The following is a 27,405-nucleotide window of genomic DNA, read 5'->3' as shown; positions in this document are numbered from 1 at the left end:
TGGTCTGTTTGTTAAACTGTTTTATCGGTTTGTCTTCAGACTGTTTAAGTGTTTTACAGCAAATATTTTTGGCATACTAATTCAGCCTCCCTCTTAGTATTCATCATTGAATGTGGTATAAGAGTACTTTGTAGGTTTACATAATAGTTCATGGTCAGTGAGATCACCTATTAGGAGAACCAATAAGTCAAATAGGTCTAATATCCTTATTAGGTCTATTAGTGTAGTACCGGTTGGCAGATGTGCAAGTTGGTTTGGTACTAGAAATTGAGATATTGTTGATAACTCCCAATAGGGTATTCGAAAATATAATTTTTTTGCCTAGAACCTCACGGTGTCAAAATTTATCACCTGATTCCTTCAAAAGGAGGCCTAATAGCAATTGATTCAGTTTATGGGCTAGTGAGTCAAAATTGATGTCTGGTGGATCTAAACAATGAAATCTTGTTTCATTTATGTTAAGGTGTTGTGATAATACCCCTCCAAGGTTCGTTGTATTGAATTGTTCAAGTGGGCCATTCAATTCCTCAAGCCTAGTAGAAGCCCACTCATGTGTGCAAGGGTGTGGGTAGTCACATAAGAACTTGAGAAGTGTTAGTTGTCTGTAATTGGTCATAGTGGAGTCTTTGGGTTTTCCAAGGTGTTGTTTAGAATCATTGAACCATTTCATGAGTTGGTGTGGTGTTAGGAACTATCAAATTAGGGTTTATCGGTTGAGTTTGTATGCCTTAGAGATTGGCTGGTTCAAGGTTCCCTCCTTTTGGTATGTTGCCTCCTCATCATATTGGTATCATAGTAGGATTTTGAAGATCACTTGGGTGGTGTGTTCTTAGTGTATGTCAGAGGAAGAGATTGAAATAGGGACTGACAGAGTGCCTCCTTAGAGTATGTCACAAGATGCGGTGAAGAAGTTGATTGAAGAGATGCTTGGATCGAAGCTTGAAGACTAAAAAAGACTAAGGATAAGGAAGAAGGAAGTGACACTGATGAAGAAGGGGATAAAGAAGATGGGGAATCATCTAAGTAGGTAGAGGAGATACCTATAGATCCGAGGGCATTTGTAGATGCCTTGAGGTTAGTCAATAGGGACACAATTGATGGGTTGCCTATATATAGTAGAAGTATGGAAGTAGAAGAGGTGATATACTGGATTGAGGCATTGACTAGTCATTTTGAGTAAAAATAAATCCTTGAAGATAAGATAGTTAAGTTGGAAAATGAAAGGTTGAAGTGGTTTGCTTTTACATGGTGGAACTATGTACAAGGGGAAAGAGTTAAGGAGGGAAAAAGTATGATAACCTTCTCCGAAAGGATGAAGGCTAAAGTCAAGGCACAATTCATGCCCATTAACTATGAAGTGCAGATGTATAGAAAATTGTAGAACTTCAAACAGAGAGACCTTGATGTGAATGCATATATAGAGGAGTTTCATAAAACCAGTCTCATATCAAAGAGACAAGAAGAAGAGTCAGAGAAAGTGGCTAGTTACTTGAATGACCTAAGGATGAACATCCAAGATTAGATCAACATCTTCAGACTAGAGAAAATGAACAAGTGTTTTCAATTGGCCCTAAGAGAAGAAGAGAAACTAAAGAGAAGAAGTGAGCAGAGTAGTAGAGGTAAAGGAGGGAGAAGTTTTTGAGGAAGAATTCATAGCCAAAGGTCTAGTGGTGAGTCTAGCCAAGGAGAGAAAGTTGGGACTCAAGTAGCAGAGGAGGCTACCATGGGAGAAGACCTAATGGAAGAGGTGGGACAAATGGATCAGGGAGAGGATCCAAGTTCTCTATTATGAGGTGCTATAGCTTCAATTAGAGACCTACAAGTGTCTAGAGAAGGCCTCAACTTCTCATGGTGGTGAGAGGAGAACCACTTTGACTCAAGAAGATGCAAGGAGTGTGACATCTCCCGAAGTGAATTCAACATCAGAGATGGGAGAGAACCTAATGATCAAGAGGACACTACTAAAGGAACTAGTGACAATTGAGCCACCGCAAAGAAAGGTTGTGTTTAGAGTCAATTGCAAGATTCAAGGTAAGGTTTGTAAAGTTGTCATAGATTCAGGGTCTACTGATAACATTGTATCTTTGGAAGTACTAAACAAGTTGAACTTGGAAAGAATACCCCATAGTTGTCCATATAGGGTCAGCTGGTTGAACAAAGGGAAACACATATTCATCAATGAACAAGCATGGGTAGAGTTCAGTATTGGGGGGTGTATACACATAAAAATTGCTATGAGAAATTAAGTAAATATTTTATATTTATTTAATAATTATTCTTCTATTAAATAGTTAATTTGAAAAGATTAATTTATTTAATTTGTTTCATGTCCTTCTACTAATTAATTTAATTGAAACATTTTATTAATTAAATTATTATATCATTTTCCTCTAATCAATTAATTAAATATCTAATATTTAATTATTACTCAAATCAATCAATTAAATATCTAATATTTAATGGTTATTCTTCTATCCTATAGTCTCAAATATTAAATAATTTCTTAATTATTTAAATTCCTTTTCCAACTCACCTTCCATCTCCACTTCATCTTTCCTTTGCCAACTCATCCATTATGTGGCCAAATTAATTCAACAAAATTAAAATAAATAAAAAATTTATTAGCCACTTATCTCCAACTTCTAAAATAAATGAAATATTGTGTACGTACACATATTTCCAACCCTTCTTCTATATTCTCTTCAACATCCCTATATCTTAGGAGAAATTGAGTCCACTTCTCCTCTCATTCCTACATCTTCTCCAACTATCCTATATTCTCTCAAGTCTTTCCCTCAGTCAAGGTGAGATGAGTGACACTTGTCTTCTCCTTCCCCATTTCTCTCAACATTCAGCTTCTTGCTCATAGCCATCCAATCTGCAAGATTTGATCATGACCATTGATCTCTGCCACCTAAGCTCATGCACTAAAAAATCTATAAAAAGAGGTCTCCTAAGCCATTTTGAAACTAATAGACTAATAGAAAAATAGACTAATAGCTAATCAGACAATCATCTAGGAGTTTTTATCTTACATCCATGGGTTTGAGTTTGAAGCAAATAACATTTTAGAGTTTTGAGCATAAATCATTTTCATAGCATTATAGCTTAATATCATTTGCATATCATAGTATCAGTTAACTATCATTTGCATTTTTCAATAATCTCACAATCAATCTCCCGAAGGGGCACACAATCAAGATTTTTATCTCCAATAGACGCATTATCGAGACTTGATTTAATCTTTGAAACAATGTTGTCTCAACATCATTTCAAAGAGGGGCAAAATGTATACACATAAAAATGGCTATGAGCAATGAAATAAATATATTATGTATATTTAATAATTATTCTTCTATTAAATAGTTAGTTTGAAAAGATTAATTTATTTAATTCATTTCATGTCCTTCTATTAATTACTTTAATTGAAACATTTTATTAATTGATTCGTTATATCCTTTTCCTCTAATAAATTAATTAAATATCTAATATTTAATTATTCATCTAATCAATCAATTAAATATCTAATATTTAATGGTTATTCTTCTATCCTACAGTCTCAAATATTAAATAATTTCTTAATTATTTAAATTCCTTTCCCAACTCACCTTCCATCTCCACTTCATCCATCCTTTGCCAACTCATCCATTATGTGGCTAAATTAATTCAACAATATTAAAATAAATAACATTTATTAGCCACTTATCTCCAGCTTCCAAAATAAATGAAATATTGTGTACGTACATATATTTCCTAACCTTCTTCTATATTCTCTCCAACATCCCTATATCTTAGGAGGAATTGAGTCCACTTGTCCTCTCATTCCTACATCTTCTCCAACTATCCTACATTCTCTCAAGTCTTCCCCTTAGTCATGGTGAGATGAGTGACACTTTTCTTCTCCTTCCCCCTTTCTATCAACCTTCAGCTTCTTGCTTATAGCCATCCAATCTGCAAGATTTGATGATGACCATTGATCTCTGACACCTAAGCTCATGCACTCAAAAATCTATAAAAAAAGGTTTCCTAAGACATTTTGAAACTCATAGACTAATAGAAAAATAGACTAATAGCTAATCATACAGTCATCTAGGAGTCTTCAATTTGCATCCATGAGTTTGAGTTTGAAGCAAATAGCATTTTAGAGTTTTGAGCATAAATCATTTTCATAGAATTTTAGCTTAATATCATTTGCATATCATAGTATTAGTTAACTATTAGTCCATTCTTCATGTGTCATCTTGGAAGCTACTAGTGCTTGTCTAAGAGAAAATCATCTGCAACCAGGAACAGTGGAGTTAGGACACAATAAGACTTAAATCGTGAAGGTAATAATGTTTTTATTTTATATTCATTTTATGTAGTTTCATTGGTTGAGTTTGGATTTCCTGGAGTATTTCCTTTGTATTTTGTGACACTAATATGCTGCAGGTAGTATTCTGAAGATGAAATTCAAGTCAACATATTTTGGCACCCACCGTGGGGTTGGAGCCTCACATATATATTTCTAATATCCTATCTAGTTCTTGTAAACATAATTTTAATGCATTTGTAATCCAAATTCATGGCTGTGTGAATTCTGACAGCGCATTCATTAAATAGATTAGCGCTTTTGTCTTGCACATTAGCGCATTGGGAATTTAGGTTAGTGCTTTTATCTGCAAATAAATGCATTTAATCCTTAGATTAGCATTTTTTTCTCACAGGTTAACATATGTGGCATTTCGGTTAGTGCTTTTGTTTGTGAATTCATGCATTTAGTCCACAGAGTAATGCTATCGTATCACAGGTTCATGCTTTTGTCACCTAGGTTAGCACTTTTGAGGTGGAAGACAATGCATTTTCTAAGATAGCACTTTTATTCTCAACTAATAAACTTTTGTGCAGGTCCGAATGTCCAAGAACTAAAAATTTCAAACTACTAACATATTTTGTGTGTAGGGTAATTTTAAAAGAAAATTTCATGCATTTCCTCACATAGTTTAATTAGGAGTCTTATTTTGGAGAGTAACACATCATATCTTGCTCATTTAGCTTAACTAGGGGGACAAATCGACAGCATGCAACTTGCATTTTTAGTGACTTCTTTAGAGTAGTTGCATATAGATTGTAGAAGGCTAAAAATAAACTTGTGTATTATGTGCTTGATGAAGTAGTAGGTAAGTATGCTCTCACCCTCATACGGTGATCAGAAAACTAGACCTACTCTATTTTATGTGTAATATTTAGAGGGCCTTCCTTCTGAAGTTGCTTTGAGGGGGCCAGTGAGAGGGGAACGACCCAAGTGGAAATGGGCTAATATCAAGTCCTTCCAATCCACTCTAAATAAATCATGTTTATGACAAAAGTCATAAACAACATGTGTTGATAAGTTCATGCTGACACTATGTTTACCCATTAACCCTATGGAGCATAACCTCTATAAGCTGGGAACCTTCTATATTTACAGAGTTGAAAGTGCCACATGTATCCCCACATGACAAGAAGCCTTTACTAAAAACCCACTTGTACTAGTTGCCAAAATCCTTCTAATTGTTGGCATAGGAGGTCGGACGTTTGAAGTGGCTTACACACATTAGAGACCTTGAGAAAGATTTCAAATTTGACAAACTAATGAAAAAGTTATTAGAGAAACAAAAAGAAAAATACCTTTTAATGTTGGCAAAATCAGGAGCTAAATTGCAACAAGAATTTAATGTATAAGGATTGAAACAAGATGCAGAGACGAATAATAATCAAAACATAGATGATCCAAATAACAAGGATATAAATAAAGTAAGCCATGAGGAAACAAGGGGAGATAAAACAAGAAAAGACCATGATGATACAAGAATAGAGTGTAGTGATAGAAGAACTTATGAGGATACAAGGAGAATCCATGTGGATAATCCTTTGTTAACTCTCGCTCAACAAATGCAAACCTTACAACAACAAATGCAAGATATGCATAATGGAACGAGTTCCAAGAAGTATTCGTTGGAGGATGTTTGCCCATATCCTTTTGACAAAAGTTTAAGTATGATACCATTTCCACAACATTGTGAAATCCCTAAATATGATAAATATGATGGGAAATCAAATCCTCAAGATCACATTAGGGAATTTTACACTATGAGTATGGAATTTGCACATGATGAAAATTACCTTACGCATCTATTCCCTAGGAGTTTAAATGGACAATAGATGGAATGGTTCTCAAGACTACCATCTAGGATCAATTCTTTTGAAGAACTTGTGAATAGAGTTATCTCACAATACTCCTACAATGTAAGAAATGAGATAACAATGTTGGATTTATGCAATGTTAAGAAAAAGAATGGTGAATCTTTCATGATCTTCTTACAGCGATGGAAACAAATGTTTAATAGGTATCCAAGAGATGTACTTATTCATTGACAACCTTATCAGTGAAATGAGTTACCATCTAAAATTGCAATGTCCTCCTTATTTTGCCAAGATGATTGAAAATGGTCTAAAAATAGAAGACGCGATGGTAAAGAAAGGAGAGCTAAATATTTACAATAATTCCTACAATGACAATCATAAAAACAACAAAAACAACAATAACAATGACAAACCTAAATTTTGGTCAAAGAATAGGAATGTTATCAATGAAGGAAATGGCGACAATAATGCTACAAAACAACAACCAATCTTTAATCTATCAAGTCAAATCCCAAACAATAACAATCAAGAGAATAGTAAATCCAAGTCTTTCTTCTCCAATCCTCCCAGGAAATCCACAAACATTGGAGAACCCTTGGAATCAGCTTTGAAAACTCTTCTTGCAAATAAACTGATTACTTTACCAGAAGCAAGAAACTATGAACCACAACTCAAACCTAATTGGTGGAATGAAAATCATTTTTGCACTTACCATCGAAACAAAGGACACCAAACTAATTATTGTCAAATATTGAAGCACCTTATCCAAGATTTAATCGATAATGGAATTATCACAGTGGATTGTCATAAGACAAAAGAATCACATCTGGCCTTCAAAACTCTGCTTCCAAACTATGAAAAAGGTGAACAATCTAAATCAAAAGATGACAAAGGCAAAGCTAAAGTGAACTACACTTATACATATGATGATGTGGTAAATGTCATCATCGTTAAAGATAACACACCTTCATAACCAATCAACGTCATTACAAGAAGCAAAGTGAAGTTTATCTTTTTGGGTATAAAAAATGAATCAACATCCACTCCATGACAATACAACTTAGTGGAATAATTGCAAAGAATACCCACTCAAAATCAATTTTAGAGCTCCTCAAAGTTTCACTTATGCATAAGGAAATTTTGGAAAAAAACTCTAACGAAAACAATAGTTTAAAAAGACCTGGATGTAGATTAGTTCCAAAACATAGTGGGACACCTTATAGCCCCTCATTGCTTATTATTTTCTGAAAATGATGAAGAATTCTTGCAACATCCTCACAATTCTCCCTTACATGTTGAATTCACAATTCATAAAACTCTTGTCAAATGCGTACTCATAGATGGTGGATCTGGCTTAAACATTTATGCATTAAGTTTAATAAAGGATTTGGGATATTCAGAAAATACAGTAGATCCAAAGAAGAAAATAACCAATAAGGCTTATGATGAAGAAGAGAGTTCTTCTAAAGGAATTGCGGTGTTATCAATTAGAATAGGACCTATAGAAAGGAATACATTATGATAGGTTTTAGATTTGAATCTATCTTATAACATTCTTTTGGGAAGACCATGGATTCACAACATGCAAGCAATTCCTTCTACATATCACCAATGTGTAAAGTTTCCTCAAGAGGGACAAGAAGTCACTATAATTGCAGACTCTAGCCAATATTGCAATAATCTAAAGCCAACACAAGATACAAGAGTTCCACATAACAGAGAATTAGTCTATCCAACCAAAGAAATTCAAGAAAAATTATGAGAAACCTTTGAGAAAAAGCTCAAATTAAATGATGAAGGAATGGGAAAATATTCTTTACATAGCTTGCCACTTTCACCTAAATCATATGGAAAGCCTACAAATGTTCAACCATGGATCTCAAAAAATCAGTAGAAATGTTTGATGGAGCATTTGTTAGAGCTAGAACACTTGTAGAAGAATATGAAGACAAGGACATTCTTAGTTGGTTGTACAAAGATGAAAATGAAACTATAGCAATAGCTACAGAAGTCAATATTCCCATAGAGAAATATGGAAATGGTTATAAGATCATGCGAAAAATGGGATATGAAGGAAAAGGACCAATTGGTAAGTGACAAGAAGGTATTTCAGAACCTATTATTCCTCACTCACAATCTAAAGAAGATAAATCAAGACTTGGATATCCAAAATCAAATAAAAAACAACATAATTATCAATAGCTAAGGTGGAGAAAGAAAGCAGTTCCTAAAGAAGAACCATGGAAAGAAAAGCTACACCAAGAAATAAAAATAGTAGCCAATAAACAAACACAAGAAGAATATGAGAAACAATAGGAAGAACTTGCAATCAAAAGAGAAGAAGAATCTTGCAAACAAGTTCAAGGAATACAAACAAGTGTTGAATCTGAGCAAGATATTCCAGAAGCAGTGAAAGAAGAGATGGCCAAAATCAAAGAACTATTTTCACCGTACAATATTCCTGTATGGCATAGTAGTATAATCTTAGACAATGGTTCAGAGATAGATTCAAATGAATATGAATGGGGTTAAGATTTATAATCTAGTGTATCAAGTGAAAAAAAGGATGAAGAACAAGAATCGATTACAAATGAAGACTCATATTTCACATAACAAAGGATAGAGTTAGAAAGAAGTCAATAAGAACTCAGAATTCACAGGAAAGAGGCATATACAAGACAAAAAAAGAAGGATGAAAAAGAACAAGAAGTAACACCACAAGGAACACAAATAATTATTGATCAAGTATCAAGAAATATCATATTTATATCAAATGATGAGCAAGACGTACCAAGGTATGGAAGAACCATGGAAGAACTAATAGATAGTCAAGCAGGATTGACTATTAGTCCAGAAGAATTTGAGTTCGAGAGAAGACAAAAGATAGCAAAATAATCCTCTATGTCATGTACACAAGTATGTCAACTTCAAAATTCAATTGAATCTATTGAAACTAATCAAGAAGGAACTTGTAGTATTAAAGATGTATGTGTTGATATAATCCATTCATTTGAGGGACAAACATCAGATGAAGAGTCACTTGATTGTGAACCACAAAATAGAATTGATTGGAAAACACTTGGGAGAGACTATCCTTGAGAGTGTTCTATCTATGACATTACCTACTCTACACAAAATTTTGACTATTATGTCATGAACCTTGAAGCACCTAACAATGATGATGACTATGACTTACCCCTTCTTCATCCAGAACTAATTGATTGGGATAACCTAGAAAACCCTGAATTGGATGTCTTTTCCAATGACCATGACTTAGCTGTATATATTAATGTTGTCGAACCCATAACATCTAAGATATCTTCCATTGTGGATTCAAGTAATGTTTCTTGCAGTCAGGAGAATACCAAACTTTCTAGTCGCAAAATTGAAATAAACCAAGGAAAAAGATCTAGTGCTGAAAACCATTTCATGGCAACACTAGATCAATCAAGAGGAAAAATAAAGAACATATCTGATGGTGAAAACCTCTTTGAGGTGCCAGAAGATGGAAAATTTAATATCCTCCCTACATATTTTTAGGAGAGATCTTCTATTCTAATAGAGCCAACAAAAGCAATAAACATTGGCACACCAGAGGATCCCAAGATACTTCATCCTGCTGCATCATTATCAGATGAAGAAAGGAAAGAATACATAAAATTCTTCAGACAAAGATAAGTAAATTTTTCTTGGTCCTATGTAGACATGCTAGGACTTGATCCAGATCTTATCATGCATCATATTAATGTGGATCTAAAAGCAAAACCAGTTAAACAAAAGCTAAGGAAAATGCATCCACAAATCGTTCTCCTTGTAAAAGTTGAGCTAAAGAAACTATTGGATGTGGGTTTCATAAGACCTATTGCCTATCTAGAATGGGTTTCAAGCATTGTGTCAGTGTTAAAGCTAGATAAAAGCATAAGAGTCTGCATCAATCTAAGAGATTATGTAGATGATGTAATTGCAAAATCTCATAGAAGGAAAGAACATTTGAACATATTGGGCAAGATCTTTGATAGGTTCGAACAATATCAGTTAAGATTGAATGCAAAGAAATGTGCATTAGGATTAATCTCCAAAAAACTTCTTGGGTACATTATATCAGCTCGTGGAATTGAAGTAGATCCAGAAAAGGTCAAAGCTATCATGGAAATGGATTCACCTAGAAACATAAGTCAATTGCATTCTCTACAAGTAAGATTGTAATCAATCAAAAGATTTATCTCTCAATTAGAAAATAGATGTCATCCATTCAATCATCTTTTACATAAGAATGTTCCATTCAAATGGGATCATAAGTGCGAAGAAGATTTTATGAAAATTAAAGAATATTTGATGAATCCTCTAGTACTTGTAGCACAATCAAAGGGAAACCATTGTGTCTTTATATCTCAGTGACAAATGTATCATTGGGAGCTCTTTTAGCACATCATGATGAAGAAGGTAAAGAAAGAGCAGTGTATTACATCAATAGAACACTTGTAGGCTTTGAATTGAACTATACATCAGTAGAAAAGATATGCCTAGTAGTTGTATTTGCAACTCAAAAACTTTGACATTATATGCTGACTCATTCTGTGCAACTAATAGCAAAAATAGATCCACTAAAGTATTTGCTGAACAAGTCAACTTTGATAGGTAGACTGGAAAAATAGGTTATGGTACTAGGTGAGTTTGATATATAATATGTTGATAGAAAAGCTATTAAAGGATAGGTCATTAGTGATCAATTAGCCCAAGCACCCTTACAAGATGACATACCATTACACATTAAATTTCCTGATGCAAACATTCTTACAATAAGTACAAAATTTTGGGAGTTATACTTTGATGGTTCCTATACACAATATGGATTAGGCGTGAGAATTTTGTTCATCAAACCTCAGGGACACACAATTCCAAAATCATATAGACTGCCGTTTCCATGCTTAAATAATACTGTAGAATATGAAGCATTGACTATTGGGCTCAAAATGGTTATTGATTGGAACATTAAAGAATTACATGTTTATGGTGATTCACAACTTATAATCAACCAAATAAATGATGATTATCAAACTAAGGATGACAAGCTCATCCCCTACAAGCAGTTGGTAGAAGAGTTTAAAGAATACTTTAAAGAAGTATCATTCACTTAGATCTCAAGAAATGAGAATAAACCAATAGATGCAATGGCTACAATAGCATCTCTCTTGAAGAATCAAGAGAATCAACAACATTATGAATTCCTAGTAGAAGATATCTTGAAACCTACCATTGAATCCCAACATACCCACATGATTTTTGATATGTCTCTAACCGATCAATCCTTATACAACAAAACTTATCAATACTTAAAAGAGAATATCCTTCCTCCTCACCTATCCCGCAATCAAAGAAGAAATTTTATCCATCAGTCATCCCGCTATACTATTACTTTTGATACCTTATATAGGTGAGGTCTAGATAGAACTTTATTGAGATGTCCCAAACAAGAGGAATCTAAGAAAGTTCTTAATAAAGTTCAAGCAGGTATTGTATGCGGGAAAAGCAGGACGATAGAACTTAATATGTGAAAGTGTTCCAAAATACTTGTCCACACACACACAAGACTTCTTGGTGCAAGCTATGGAGTAATAAAGTATCACTCAGCTTCCCAAGGTGGGTCCCATGGTTCTCTATCTTACAATGTCCCTCAAACCAATGTTTTTGCTCTCAGATCATTGAGCAAAATGGTTTAGGGATGGCAAATGCAAGAACGAGGGATGCTTTGATAGATTTTAAAATGAAATGCATCCTAAGCTATGCATGATTCTAGAAATGCAATAAACTAAATTATAAGATAACAAGGTTAGTATGAATACTATCCTAACATGATATATTTAGTCTATGATTGAGCTAAATGATAAAGAAAGTATTCTAAACATGCATATTTAGACTAATTCCTGATTTAAAAGAGGCTAAAATGATGAGCATAAAAATGATGTATGAAAGCTTGAATGTATTTGAGCATAAGTATGATACTAAAAATTTGGAGGATGATTCAAAATGGAGGAATGAGAGCTCTATTTATAGCAAAAACAAGGCAATGGATGGTCAGGATTGAAAGAGTTGATCAAGGGTTGAGTTTAAAAGTTGGCGATCCATGTTTGCAATTTGCACCAATGAAATGGTGACAAGTGTCAACATAGGGTTGGGTTGAGAGAAGGGGTTGGAGACATTAAATGCCTGAAAAGACCTTAGGGTTATCTAGAAGGTAAGGGTCAAGCTTAAGTTAGGATTACCCACTGGATTAAGAGTTAATCCAAGGATAAACCTTTGTGCAAATGATTAAGAGATAATCATGGTCAAAGAATTTAAATGCTTGATGAGACCCTTGGGTTGGATGAAGGTTGAGTTAAAAGAAATTCTTTAACCATGTAGGAGGGTTTGAGTTAACCATTAATGGTTATGAAGACTTTGGGGAATTAAGTGGTTGAAGGCTTGAAGCCTTTAATGGTTATCAAAGACTTTAAGGAATTAAGTGGTTGAAGGTTTGAAGCCTTTAATGGTTATCAAAGACTTTGAGGGTTTGAGAAATGACCTCCCCTTGCTTAGGGATGTGACAAAGTTTAGAAGATGGGTTAGGCTAATTAGAAGCGATTAGAATAGTTTAGAAGGGATTAGAAAGGGGTTTAGGAAGGTAAGTGTGAGATGTAGGATTTTGCAAGTGGATGGAGGGATAATGGGATTTAATTGAAATAAATGATTTATTCAATTGTAGGATAACTATTTAATTAAATTTGAATTTAATTAAAAGTGGATAGGGGGAATTTAATTGAATAAAATGATTTATTCATTAAATGGGTATAGTGAATTTAATTTAAATAAATTGAGTAATTTACTTAATTAAATAGAGGAACGTGGGTAATTTAATTAAATTGGGTTTAATTAAATAAAGAAATGAACATAAAATATTCATTTAGGAATATGGTCATTTTTATACGTCTACATTTTGCCCCTCTTTGAAGTGACGTGTGTGCACATGTTATTTCAAAGAAAATGATGCGTTATCATGATTTATGATCAAATGCAATTTTTGTGTCGCTCTTTTGATTTGCAAGTCGTGCCCCATATTTGATTTGATGCGTAATGCCCTAGATTCGATATTTTGATGGTGATGCCCTAGATTAGATATTTTGATGGTGATGCCCTCGGGAGATGAATCAAGTTTTAAATTTTTTTTGATTTGATTGGATGAGTTGCTTGGATGTGTAGGATTTCATCTATGTGAAAGGTGGGTAAATTGATTCATCTCCTGATAAGTTACAAATTTTAGGGTATAAGGGAGACCGCGACCATATTACAGGTCCGTTTGGCTAACCCTAATTTCATTTTCCTCCTATAAAAGGGGAAAATAGCTTTGATTTGATTCATTTGTGCCTTGTTGACTTTGGAGAAAGAGAATTTGGTCTGAAGAGAAAATGCCTATTCCGTATTCCAGACACCATTTCAAGCGCATTCGGAGGTACCAGAGACCTGCAGCGTATGGACCACCAATAAGTCAACATTTTTGACCCTCTTTTGATTTCGGATTTGGTTGTTTTTATATGTTTTTTGATTTTTAAAACTTGGGTTTAGCGTTTTAGCACATCTAAAGCATAGATTAGCGCATACAAACTTTTAAGTAGCGCATCAAGTCTATTTTAGGGGTGCGTCCGAAATAAAATAGGGTAGCACATAGGAAATATAGGTTAGGGCATAGACATAGAATAGCGCATGGCAATAGTCGGGTAGACGTTAGGTCAGTAGGTTAGCGCTTAGGGTTAACCTAGTGCATAGGGGTCACAGAGGTTCACATGGGTAAGGGGGTTTAGTGCGTAGGGCTAACCTAGCGCATAGGGTGAAACAAGTAGCGCCCAGGAGGGATAGATTAGCGCATGGGTAGCTTTTAGCGCATAGGGTGGTTTAGGTGGCGCATGGGAGGAAAGAGTCAGTGCGTAGAGTCAGTCTAGTGCATATAGTAAACAGATTAGCGCGTAGGAAAGACAACCTAGTGCATGGGTTAGTTTTAGCACATCTAGAGTCGGTTTTAGCGCATCTAGAAAAATTTTGCAAAATGATGTGATTTGTAAATTTGTTGTGTCATGCTATCATGATTTTATGGATTTGTCGAATATGAGTGTTAATATAACTTGTTTTGATTTGTGATATTTCAAGTTATGTATAGATATCAATGTGGTGTTTTGATCAAAATATGATTGAGTTGCGTACCTTGTTTCAAGTTCAATGTGTGAAGCCTGATTTGTATTACAAGCTGGTATGGGTTGGAAACTTGAGTTGTGTTACAAGCTGATATGGGTGAGAAAGTTGAGTTGTTTTACAAGTTTATGTGATTGTGGAGACTTGAGTTGTGTTACAAGTTTTGATATGGTTTTTGATAACTTGAGTTGTTTTACAAGTTGATATGAAATGATAGGATTTTGAACTTGATGTAGATGAGCAAATTGTTTCATGTTGTTGATGTGAGTTTGATTTTGATATCTTTGTTTTGATGTGGAAACTGATATTGGATTTGTTTTGCTTGTTGACAGGAGCGATTTAGTGTGGTGCAGTCGTGAGAGAGATTTCCCAGACTGTGGACATTGATACCGCAGTTGTCTCAGGCTGATCTGGACATTATTGAGAGATGTGGGTTGACCTCTCTTTTGGATATGCCTCGGTTCACTGTGAACCGAGGGCTACTGATAGCATTGGCAGAGAGGTGGCATAGCGACACCAACACCTTTCATTTTGCTACTAGAGAGATGACAGTCACCCTAGAGGACTGTTATAGGATTTTGCGGATTCCCATAGTAGGTGCACTACTACCATATGAGCAGTCAGAGGAGGGTGGGACAGAGGCACTGCACCATATCTTCCACGATGAGATAGTCTGTGGCTATGAGATCCTGGGGCAGGAGCTTTTGGACCTGGATTACGCACTACTACCATCTATACTAGTAGGGTTCATTGGTGGATTCCTTTGTCTTGATCGCAGGTCAAAGGGATTCTCGGTGGGATGGGGGTTGGTATTGGAGGAGATGGTGACACATGGCCGGTGGTTTTCATGGGGATCAGCTTTGTTGGCCCATCTATACAGGGGTCTACATGAGGTGGTATACCTTAGTTATGGCAGTTTGTCAGCTGGCATGACACTGTTAAAGGTATGGTGCTGGGAGCACATTCCAGTGGCGAGGCCACTAGCAGACAGGGACAGGCCCGTGGGATGTGCATATGCATATGGATACAAGGGTCTAGTTGTCTAGTGTAAGCTGGGGAAACTAGAGCATTGGAGGAGATTGCTTGATGATATAGATACGATCACCTGGCGATCATATACAGGATGCGAGGTATGGGCAGAGGATGGGCTGGAGATGCCCTTTATTTTTATGACCAGATACCTGATCGGGAGGACCTCGTTTGTGATCAAGAGGTTTGTGGTGACCTGAGTTTTGAGGCAGTTTGGACACCAGCAGGGTATTCCATAGGGAGTGTGCCTATATGCATAGTGGCGGCAGGATGTAGCTGATTGGGGGTCAACCACTGATAGTGCAGTGGCGGTGGAGGAGTTTGTCGCATTGGCCGGGCAGATATGGGATTATGCCCCTGAGATTCAGGATGCGGGCATGACTGATGAGTTTTCTCAATTGTTTATTGTGCGGGTGATGGCTAGGATATCTGATCCTAATGAGATGAGGCCAGCTTTTGATTCTGATGAGGAGGAGGGAGAGGGAGATGATGATGATGATGGAGGATGGAGGAGATGGATGAGGGAGAGGAGCTAGAGGGAGGCAGGGAGGTAGAGCTAGGAGAGGAGATAGGGGTGTGGAGAGAGCGGTGAGATAGGGGATGATATATAGTGGGAGAGGTAGATTGGCTATTGGAGCCGGTGGAGAGGGGAGAGTGGGGGAGGTGCTAGCTGTAGTGGTGGGGTTTGATGAGGTGAGGCAACTAGCACAGAGGAGGAGGACATATGTGCTCCCACCTCTAGCACCGAGGATAGGCCAAGTAGGAGGAGTTGCCCCTGCACAGGTACCGCTATGGGTTCGGATCCCTACACATGTTGAGGATGCACAGATCTGGACCCTACAGGTGACTGTACAGTAGCTGCAAGCACAGATTTTGACATATTAGTGGCAGATTTCTTAGTTGACCACTGAGCGGGACATTGAGATAGAGCGGAGGGGGCGAGTGGAGGAGGTGGTGTCTAGTATGCAGAGAGCAGCGGTGGGTGGTCCTATGAGAGACACCCTAAGAGAGCTAGCGTTGAGGGCTCAGGAGGTGGAGTACTATCGGTGGCACTATGAGGCTGTGGTACCCAGGGACCGGCGAGTACAGAGCTTTGCACAGTCGAGATCTAGTTGATCTTGAGATACTGGGTCACGGTCGGAGAGTTGAGGTGTGACAGGGCCACTGAGACAGGACCCTCCTGGGGATCCAAGGGCAGGTGCATCTGGAGCTAGACCATCTCCATCAGGGGATAGTCATACTTGAGAGATGTGGTCTCTATTGTATTTTTTATCATTGTTATTATTTGTACTGGACACAGTGTTTGACATATTTTGTACATTTTGATCATTTTTGAGATATATATATATATATACGGCACCATTTTCTTTGATCATGTGGTGTGTTTATATGGATGCATGTGATGTGGGTTATTTCTTCATGATGATGTAATGCTTAAATAGATGATATAATGTATGATGCAGGATGTATGCTTTTATATGCTGTGAGATGTATCTTGAAAATGAGATGTATGATTTGATATGTTGTGTGATGTATCTTAAAAATGAGATGTATGATTTGATATGCAACTAAATGTAAAATGATATGCAAGTATGTTAAAATGATATGCAACTAATTGTAAAATGATATGCAAACATGTTAAATGATATGCAAGTATGTTAAAATGATATGCAACTAATTGTAAAATGATATGCAATGATTTTTTTGGTAGCATCCTCATTCTGTATTTGCCATCCGATATAGCCATTTGTTTGCTTTCTTTGTAGATATCATCATTGAGCATTGATTTGTTTAGGATATGTTGAAAATTTATACAAGCATAATGGTATAATTGAACCATAATGACCTGAGAAAAATTTACATGATATTTGATTTTGCAAGATAGCACAAGCGTCAAGGTATAATTGAACCAGGATGACCTGAGTGCGTATTGCGTAAACAGACAAGATTAGATCATTTGAATGCATGAAGTGGAATCAAGCCTTCAGTTATAGTTGATGTATAATGTTTCGAGGCCAGTATTAACACAATACAAGTGATCGCCTCCCAGACAGAAGACTAAGAAAATATTGGAGTTTCCCCATGATCTCTAGCTGTGAAGCATTTTAGTGAGAAAAGGGAGAAAATCCAATAAGTCAAAAAGTTCAAAATGCAAAACTAGTCAAGATTTTATGCTACAATGCAACATCCAATACTTTAGAAAATCATCCATCCTTGGTATTTTTGTGAATTGTTTTGTTTTGTTTTGTGATGAAGCGTAGTTTTGGTTTGTTGGATGTCATGCTTTTGAGTTTTGCAAATAGCCCTGATGTCTTGAATGTTTGCAATATTTGAGACGATTTGAATGCCCCTAGCTGAGTGTGCCTCTTGATGTGAATATGTACAGTGATTTCCAAGCCATGGTGGATTTGTGGTAAGAGGATATATATAGACAAACCAGGATAGTGACTACGCTAAGTATGTCCTGAATGGATATGTGCTAAGTGTCAAGCAATGGCTGATAGTGTTTGGACGGACAAATATTAAGGAGATAGAGGAGCCATTCTTTCACAAGAGCGCCTATTTACCAGGTTTTCACCATTTGTTTTATTGTACTTTATGTTTTTGCTTTTTTGGATTTTTTTGATTTTTTTGCTTATTTTTGGCTTTTGCTGTGCACTAGGCTACTTAAGTGTAGTACCTCTTTAGATGGATGCTGTTAGTTGGTTCGTCGAGCACATCTCCTTCTAAAGTTGTTAGCTGATAGGCACCTGATCCATAGACTGATATGATAACATAGGGACCCAACCAGTTAGGTTCAAATTTCCCTTTCTTTTCTCGATCTTGCTGATTTCTTGGATTTTCTTTGAGGACTAGGTTACCAACCTTGAAGTTGCGGGGGATGACTTTGTTATTGTAGCTCTTGCACATGCGTTGTTGATATGCTTTGAGATGAGTATAAGCATGCTGACATCTTTCATCTAATAGTTCAAGTTCTTGCAGTCGGTTAACTCGATACTCTTCATCTGGAACTAAACCTTTCAAAGAGACTTTGAGAGACGAGATTTCTACTCCCAGGGGTAAAATGGCTTCTGATCCATATACCAATGAGTATGGTGTTGCTCCTATAGGTGTGCGGATGCTGGTTCTGTATGCCCAAAGTGCTGGATTGAGTTGTACGTGCCAATCTTTACCTGCATCATTCACCATTTTCTTGAGGATTTTCAGTATTGTCTTGTTAGACGCTTCTGCTTGACCATTTCCCTGCGGGTAGTATGGTGTAGAGAACCTATGTTGGATTTTGAATTTTTCACATAGTTCTTGGACATCTTGATTCTTGAAAGGCCGTCCATTATCTATGATGATTGAACTTGGAATACCATATCTGCAGATCAAATAATTGAGGATAAAAGAGGCAGTTTGTTTCCCAGTCACTGTGGTCATGGGAACTGCTTCTATCCATTTGGTAAAGTATTATGTTGTTGTTATAATGAACTTGTGTCCATTTGAAGATGAAGGATGAATTTTGCCTACTAAGTCTAGTCCCCACTGACAAAAGGGCCAGGATGTTGTAAATGGCTGCAGTTCCTGTGCTGGTGCATGTATGAGATTACCATGTATTTGGCATTTAGGACATTTCTTAGCGAAGTGATATGAGTCTTTCTCCATTGTAGACTAGTAGTATCCCATCCTTAGAAGCTTTTTAGCAAGAGTAGTGCCACTTTGAATGTGTGCCACAAATACCTTCATGAAGCTCGTGTAAAGCAGAATCGGAATCATTATGATCAAGGCAATGAAGAAGAGTACCATCGAGACGTCGACGATACAAAGTATCGACGGTAAGGGTGTAATGGGCAGCTTGTCGGATAAAGTTATGTTTTTGGTTACGGGATTGGTCAATTGGTAAGATATCATGCTTGAGGTAGTTGTATATCGGTCCATATAATAGAGAATCTAAACCAGTCAAGGCATAGATAACCTGGGATTCAGAGTGGTCATAGGCAGGGGAAAATAGTTGCTCTACCAAGAATTCATAATGACTCTATTGCTCTAGAATTTGTAATAGTGAAGCGATAACAGCCATTGCATCGACTGCTTTGTTGTTCAATCTTGGTATTTGCCTGAAGGTGATGTGCACAAAATACTATTTGAAGTCATCCACCATTCGCTTGTAGGGTAGCAGCTTGTCATCCTTTGTCTGATAGTTGTTGTTAATTTGATGGATGACCAGTTGTGAGTCCCCATAGACTTTTAACTCTATGATTTTCCATTCTATGGCCATTTTGATGCCTATAACTAGTGCCTCGTATTCAGCCACATTATTTGTGCATGGAAACATAAGCCTATATGATCTTGGTATAGTGTGTCCTTCAGGAGTGATGAACATAATGCCAGCACTGGAACCATGTTGTGTATAGGATCCGTCAAAGTATAGGGTCCATTGTTTAGTAGAAAGAGCAAGAACATCCCTGTCTGGAAATTCAATCTCCATGGTGTGTTTGCTTGGTAGTGGTGCTTCAGCCAACTGATCTGCAATTGCTTGTCCCTTGATGGCTCATCTTTTTGTGTATTGGATGTCAAATTCACTGAGAATCATGACCCATTTAGCCAATTGGCCTATAAGAGCTGCCTTGCTGAATAGATATTTGAGAGGATCAATTTTTGCGACTAGCTTGATGGTGTGTGCTAGCATATAATGCCGGAATTTCTGAGATGTGAAAACCACTGTTAGGCAAGCCTTTTCAATGAATGTATAGTTGAGTTCATAGCCATTTAATGTCCTACTGATGTAATATATGGCGTGTTTCTTCCCTTGTTGATCTTCTTGTGCCAATAGTGCCCCCAGCGATATATCTGTTGTTGAGATATATAAGATAAGAGGCTTTCCTATAACTGGTGGTACCAGAATTGGTGGATTCATCAGGTACAGTTTGATTTGGTAAAAAGATTCTGCACACTTGGTCTCCCATTTGAAGGGTACATTTTTGTGGAGTAAATGGTTAAATGGTAGACTTTTATCTACTAGTTAAGCGATGAATCACCTGATTGATTGAAGTCGTCCTTGTAGAGATCTGAGTTGACTGATATTCTTTGGTGGTGGCATGTCCATAATGGCTTGTACCTTTGCTGGATCTACTTCAATACCTTTAGCTGAGACAATGTAGCCTAGTAACTTGCCTGATGTAACCCCGAAGACACACTTCTTAGGGTTGAGCCTGACTTGGAATTTCTCCAATCGATCAAAGATATTTGTTAGGATGCTGAGATGTTCTGCTCTGGTGAAGGATTTAGCGAGTAAATCATCCACATAGTCTTCCATAAATGTATGCAATGTCATGGAATATTGTGGTCATTTCTCTTTGATAAGTGGCTCCTACATTCTTTTAGCCAAAAGGCATAACATTCCAATAGTACATTCCCCAAGGACAGGTGAATGCGGTTTTATCTTGATCTTCTGGGGCTATTTTGATTTGATTATAGCCTAAGAAACCATCCATTAGTGAGAGCATTGCATGGCCTACTGTGAGATCGACAATTATGTCGATACTGGGTAGAGGAAAGTCATCCTTTGGACAAGCTTTATTGACGTCTCTAAAGTCAGTGCAGATTCTGATACTACCATCTAGTTTTGATACTAGAACAATGTTGGAAATCCATTCTGCATAGTCAATGGGTCTGATGAATCCGACGTCTAATAATTTCTCTAGTTCAGTTTTGACCATGAGTGCCACCTATGGATTCATCTTTTGTAGTTTTTTCTTGACTGGTTTAACTCCTGAAGAGATGGACAAGTGATGCATGATTAAGTGTGGATCCACTCCGGGCATATCAGCATATGACCAAGCAAAGTTAATTTGCTTTTCTTTAAAGAAAATGATGAATGCTGATCTTTCTTCCTCTGTCAGAGATTCTGCAAGGTGTAGGTTTTTGACTGCTTCCGTAGTACCAATGTTGATTGATTGAGTGGGCTTAATCAATATGGGTGATTGCTCATGAAAGTGCTCAGGAAGAGTGTCAAGTCTCCCATCGTTAGGTGCCTTAAAAAGGTTTTCACCCTCAGATGCATCCTTTATTTTTACTTTTTTGTGATCTAGAACTGCCATGGACTGGTTTTCACCATCAGATCCTTTATTTGGTTTATTTTTGTGATTGAGAGACTTGGCACTCCCTAGTTTGTAGACATCGTTATTTCATTCACTGGTAGAGCCTATTTTCGGATTTACGGTACATAGGTAGTGGATAATAGATTCATCATCTGGAAAAATTGGTATATCATGGATTTGAGGTTCATCCTAGTCGATGAGGTTAGGAAAGACAAGCGGTAAGGAATCATTAGGTGGATCAAGTTTGGCTACTGTGAGTGTTAGGATGGAGTTTTCATCATGATTGTTCTTAGTTTTAAAGAAGTTTAGAATTTCATCGAGGTCTTTGATGGTATTATCTTCTACATAGACTTGTTCATAATGTTTTTGTTCGCTTTTCGTGGCGTCATAGATATTCTGCGGTCCAAATTCAATAGGTCTATCTCTTGTGCTATGTTCTTCTTGAGAAAGAGATATAGAATTAGTATCATTAGGGATATCTGTAGTAGCATTGGAGTAGGTACCCCATTCATATTCATTGGAATCAGTCTCTGAGGCATCATCCTAGATTCTATTAGTGTTGTAAACTAGTATGTTGTATGATGAAAACAAATCTTTGATGATAGATACCATTTTGATAGTTTTTGTTGATTCTATGTCAGATCCGTCTTCTATTTTCTGTATTTGTTCATAGACTGTGCTTCTTTGGGGAGAAGCAAAGATATCCGGAGATGATTTTATTTGTTCTTGATATATTGGTGTCTGAATATGAGCTACTACTGCAGATATGGCCCTTTTGTGTTTTAGAAGCTTTTCCTGATGTAACTTCTGACTCTAATGTTCCCATGCCTTGCGGATTGTTTCTGCTGATTCAAAGAGTGCTTCCTGCTAGGACTCTTCTTTGTACTTCGTCTTTACTTTCCATTGAGGTTTTGTAGTTAGGTGGGGTGGCCTTTTTAATAGGAAGGTGAGCTCATGACCCAATCCTGCTTTGTTTCTATTGGGTTGGGAAGGAAGATTTATAGGTTCAGTGACTCCTTCCTTGTGTTTCCCAATAGGTCCTTTACCCTCATATCCCATTTGCTGCATGATTAAGTATCCTTTTCCATATAGGTGTGTAGGTAGAACAATATCCAGAGTGGTGGCTCTATTATCTTCTTTCTCATCTTTGTATAACCAGCTAAGAATATCTTTGTCTTCTGATTCATGTGCTAGAGTGCCCAATTGGATGAAGGTACCATCAAATTTGGTGATGGGATGAGTGACCAGATGTGTTGATGTATTAGGCAATCCATGAGATCTAGGTGATGTTGGCAATTTGGCCAAACATAAAGGCTCCAAGGAGTATTCTCCCATACCTTGGTCTTTGATTTGTATTGTTTGTTTGAAGTCTCCCCATAAGGAGTTGGATTTTGTTGTTTGTTGATTTGATGTTGAAGATCCCTGCTTTTCTCTATTATGAGGAACCAAACTATCTTGGGCTGCCCCCATTGCATTGCAATGTTGAAATGGATTGTGATCAGCAGATATGGATACTTCTTGTCCGTTATAAAGAAATTTTAACACTGGTGATATGTGGAAGGTATTGCTTGCATTTCATGTATCCAGGGTCACCCTAATAAAATATTGTAGGTAAGGTTTATGTCCAAGACCTGACATACAGTATCCTTTTGTATTGGTCCCACTTGAATAGGTAATATCACAGTTCCTTTAGAGGATCTTTCCTCATCATCATATGCCTTTATGGTAATCTTCTTGCAGGGATTAATAGAGTCTTCTGAGAAGCCTAATTCATGGATAAGCTTTAAAGTACATATATTAAGTCCGGCTCCTCCATCTATTAGGACTCTTTTTACTCGGTGCTTGCAAACAATGACTTCGATATGGAGAGGAGTATTATGTAGATGGATTAATGAAACATCATCATGTTCTGAGAAGGTAAGGTTATGAGGTCTAGTCATATGGGCGACCATGGCTTGAAATCTGTCCGTATCCAAATTTTGAGGTACATTGGTTTCCAATAGTGCTTGTTCTAATATGTCTTTGTGCTTTGGTGATAGTTTCAACAATTCTAGTATAGATATATGTGCTGGAGTTTTACGTAGTTGGCTAACCAAGTCATATTGGATTTTTGGTGTGGCAGTTGTAGGTGCAGTATGTCCTTTCAAGACATATTTCTGAGTCTGGGTTGTTACATTGATAGATTCATGATCATGCTTATCTCGGATGGTGATGACATTTACTTGATGATCTTTAGCTGATATGTGATTTATGGTGTTGTTGTAGATATGGTTGATACGAACTCCGCGTGTATTATCCGAGGTTGAAGCTCCATCTTTGTAATTTGGAAGAGGATTTTTAAAGGCTCCATGATCACTATTTGTTTTGAGACCATCTATTGTTAAGTCACCTCGATCAATCATATCTTGCACCACGTGTCTTAACCTCATGCAATTGTTCATCTGATGACCCTTGTTACGATGGTAATCACAATAGTGTGAATCATTCCACCAAGGTGGTTTGATTTGAGGTTCATAGTTGCTGATTGGAGGCAAGAAAAGAATCTTGTGTGCCAAAAGTTCTCTGAATGCTGATTCTAGTGATTGCCCCAGTGGTGTGAAGATACGCTTTTGGAAATTGTTTGTATTGTTGCATGAATTGTTGCTAGGTCATGGATTCATGTTTTTTCTTTGAGTATCATTGGTGTTGTTTGTGTTGAGTTGTCCTTGATCGGTGTTTGGTGCATATGTGTTAGCATTTGGATTAGCATTTTTAGGATTTTTCATGTTTTGAGGATTTCCAGACAATGCGAGCACTGGTTGCTTAGATTTGGGATCATATGATTCATTGTTGCCTTTGTTTTTGTTTCAAGTCCAAAATTGAGATTTGTCAAGGTTGGTGTTGTTCTGGTTATTGTAGTTTGATGAGTTTGTTCCCTCCTTGTAAAATTTGAGTGTTCCCTTTTTGACACATGCTTCTTCTACTTGAATGCCATTCTTAATTAATTTAGCGAAAGATGGTATGCATTGAAGTTTTAGTCTGTAACTCATTTCACTATTCAAGTTGTCAATGAAGATTTCCATTTTCTCCTTCTCAGGAATATCTCGAGGATATCTGGAGACCACACGTCGCCAGCGTTGAAGGAATATCATGAATGTTTCATTGTTCTTTTGTTTGGTGTTGCAAACATCTAGAATGGTTATGGCATGTTGGATGTTGTAGGAATATTGGGTTATGAATTTGTTAACCAATTCATCAAATGATCTGATAGGTGGTGTAATTTTGGATAACCATTCCATGGTTTGCCCTCCCAAGCTTCTGGGGAATAACCTCATCAAATAGGTGTCATCATGAGCAAATTCAAGGCTCAGTGTGCAAAATTCTCGAACATGATCTCAGGGATCACTTTTCCCATCATATTTATCAAATTTTGGAACGTCTGAGTTTGGAGGAAAAGGTACCATGTTCAATCTTCTGTCAAATGGATAAGGACAGATTTCGTTTAAAGAGTACTGCACTATTGTCCCTTGTTGCATATCTTGTATTTGCCTTTGTAACATTTGCATTTGTTGAGTAAGGGCTGCCAAAGTTGTATGGTCTTGTCGAGGGAAAAGTTCTTCCCTTGTATTTGTTCTCAGCTGAAAAGGTGTGGTAAATGGTATATTTTACACTGGTGTTTCTAGTTCAGGTATACGCATTTCTGGTATGCGTTGTTCTGGAATGTGTTGCTCAGGTATGTGTTGTTCAAAGTTACGGGTTTCTTCTTCTCTTTGTTGTTCTTGATATGCATATTGTCGAGATCCAGTTTTAAAGATGTTTGAATCTAAATCTTCGGGAAGTTTAATGCCTTTACTTGTAAGCATGAGTAGATATTTTTCTTTGTCATTTTCCACGAGCTTTTTTACAAGCTTTTGGAATGAAGGGTTTTCTTGACATTCCTGAAGAAGTGCTTCAAAAATTTTAGGTTCTTCTAAGGGTGGAACTTCAAAAGGATTTGACAATCTTCGATTCATACTAGACTCAGTGTGTGTCTCGCTTTGTTTGTTTCTTTGAGAGTGAGTAACAGGCATTTTAGTAGAAACTCTTAGTGATGAAAGGGGCAAAAGCCTCATTGATATTTTGTTCAGGGGTGGGTGGTTCTGGTCGAGATATGTTATAAGTGATACACTCATCGGGCAAGAATGCTGGATTGATTTTTCCTCCGTGGTTTATGATTTGATTAAAAGCAGACTTTTGACAATATGCTCTTGTCTTCAAGGGTTCTTTATCAAATTCGCTAGATTTGTTTTCGATATAACATTTGATGTGATGAAGGAATACCCGATGAGATTTTAATAGTTGATGATTGATGTATAAGAATTTGTTTCTCTTGATGAATTTGGAAAAACTAGGTTGCATGAGTGATCAATGGTTTCCTTTGATTTGTTTGGATTCAGTTGATCTTGTTTGAAAAATTTCAAATCTTACTTTATCAGAGTGAAAGTTTAGATGTCCCTTCACGACAAAGTGTGTCAAATGATATGGATAAAAGCTTCCCAATATGGAAACTTGATTTGACAATCTGAAAATTTTAAACAAGTGGTTTTTGTGAGATAAAATCCGTAAGATGGTAAAGGATTTTGTTGATACTAATGATGAGGTTTTCAGATTATGATAAGATAGACATGTTTTATCGTGCGATTCATTTAGGATTTTACAACATTTGTTTTGACATAAATTGGCTTAAGAAACAGTCTTAACGGTTTGTTTTCGCTACTCTCGTTTGATGAAAAATGATGTCTGATGGAGAAGGTTTCTAAATATGTTTTTGAAATTTTTAAAATTTCTTACTGTTTTGCCCTTTGTTTTTGTGTTTTGGATCACGCACTAAAACAGAGGTTATATGCGCTACCAAATTTACCCCACGTGCTAAAATACGGACCACACGCGCTAGGCTGCCCCCAGACACGCGCTAAAGTTTTGAATGGTCAAAAATGTTTTCTATTTGTTTTGAAAAAGCTATGCGCTACACTGGGCCTGCAATGCGCTAACCTGTGAACTTGATGTGCTACTATTTAGCCTCTACGCGCTAAGCTGATGTTTTCACGCGCTAGACTGTTTATTTAATGCGCTAAAGGATTTTACACTATTTTGCCTTGAGATGGAACGCTACTGTTTTGAACTGACGCACTAATTTGATGTTTGGATGCGCTAACAGAAAGTTTGCACATGCTAAGAAGTTGCTCTTATGCGCTAAACTGCCGTGATTTTTTTCAAATTTTGAATTTTTGTTGTGAAACTTTCAAGTTTGATGGATGATTTTCTGAAATAGTAAATACAAGCATGGCACAAAAAGCACAACCATTTTGCCTAATCTAACAAAAAGTGTATGTTCTGCGAGGATGTATTCAAATCCCCAATATTTTAACAAGTTTTGATACGAATAATACACTTCAGAAAGACTCTTTATTCAAGGGTCATAAATAACATCATAGCCCACTAGTCTCGATACTCCGTCAGCTCAAACAGTCATGTCACCCTCTAGAGGGCGCCCGTTTTTTTGCCTTTTGCCAGAAATTAACCCAAAGTGAATCGCTTCATAGTTGAGTAGTTATCTTGGGAGATATATGGTGAGTAATCTTAGGGGTGGATTCTTCCCCACCCTTGCACTATGATGTTATAAATGTCTGGTTACTGACTCGGTTCAAAGCTTCTATTTCTATGGTTCGTAATCAGGCTTCCCGTTCGGCCGTCAGTGATAAACTCCCTCAGGAGGCTTCCCAACCTTTAGAACAAAGGCTTTATGTATCTCAAGGATACTGGGGGAAGGCTAATTGCTGCACGTAACCGTTGAAAAGGACTTTCGTCACTTTCCACGTTTGATTATAGTGGGTTGGAATTCTTGGCGTCAAAGTCATTCCCCACTTAGGTCATTCCTTTCACACCGGCC

This window comes from Cryptomeria japonica, chromosome 9 (assembly GCF_030272615.1).
Source record: "Cryptomeria japonica chromosome 9, Sugi_1.0, whole genome shotgun sequence".
Taxonomy (NCBI): domain Eukaryota; kingdom Viridiplantae; phylum Streptophyta; class Pinopsida; order Cupressales; family Cupressaceae; genus Cryptomeria; species Cryptomeria japonica.
The sequence above is the reverse complement of the archived record's forward strand: the minus strand, read 5'-3'. Positions refer to the sequence as shown.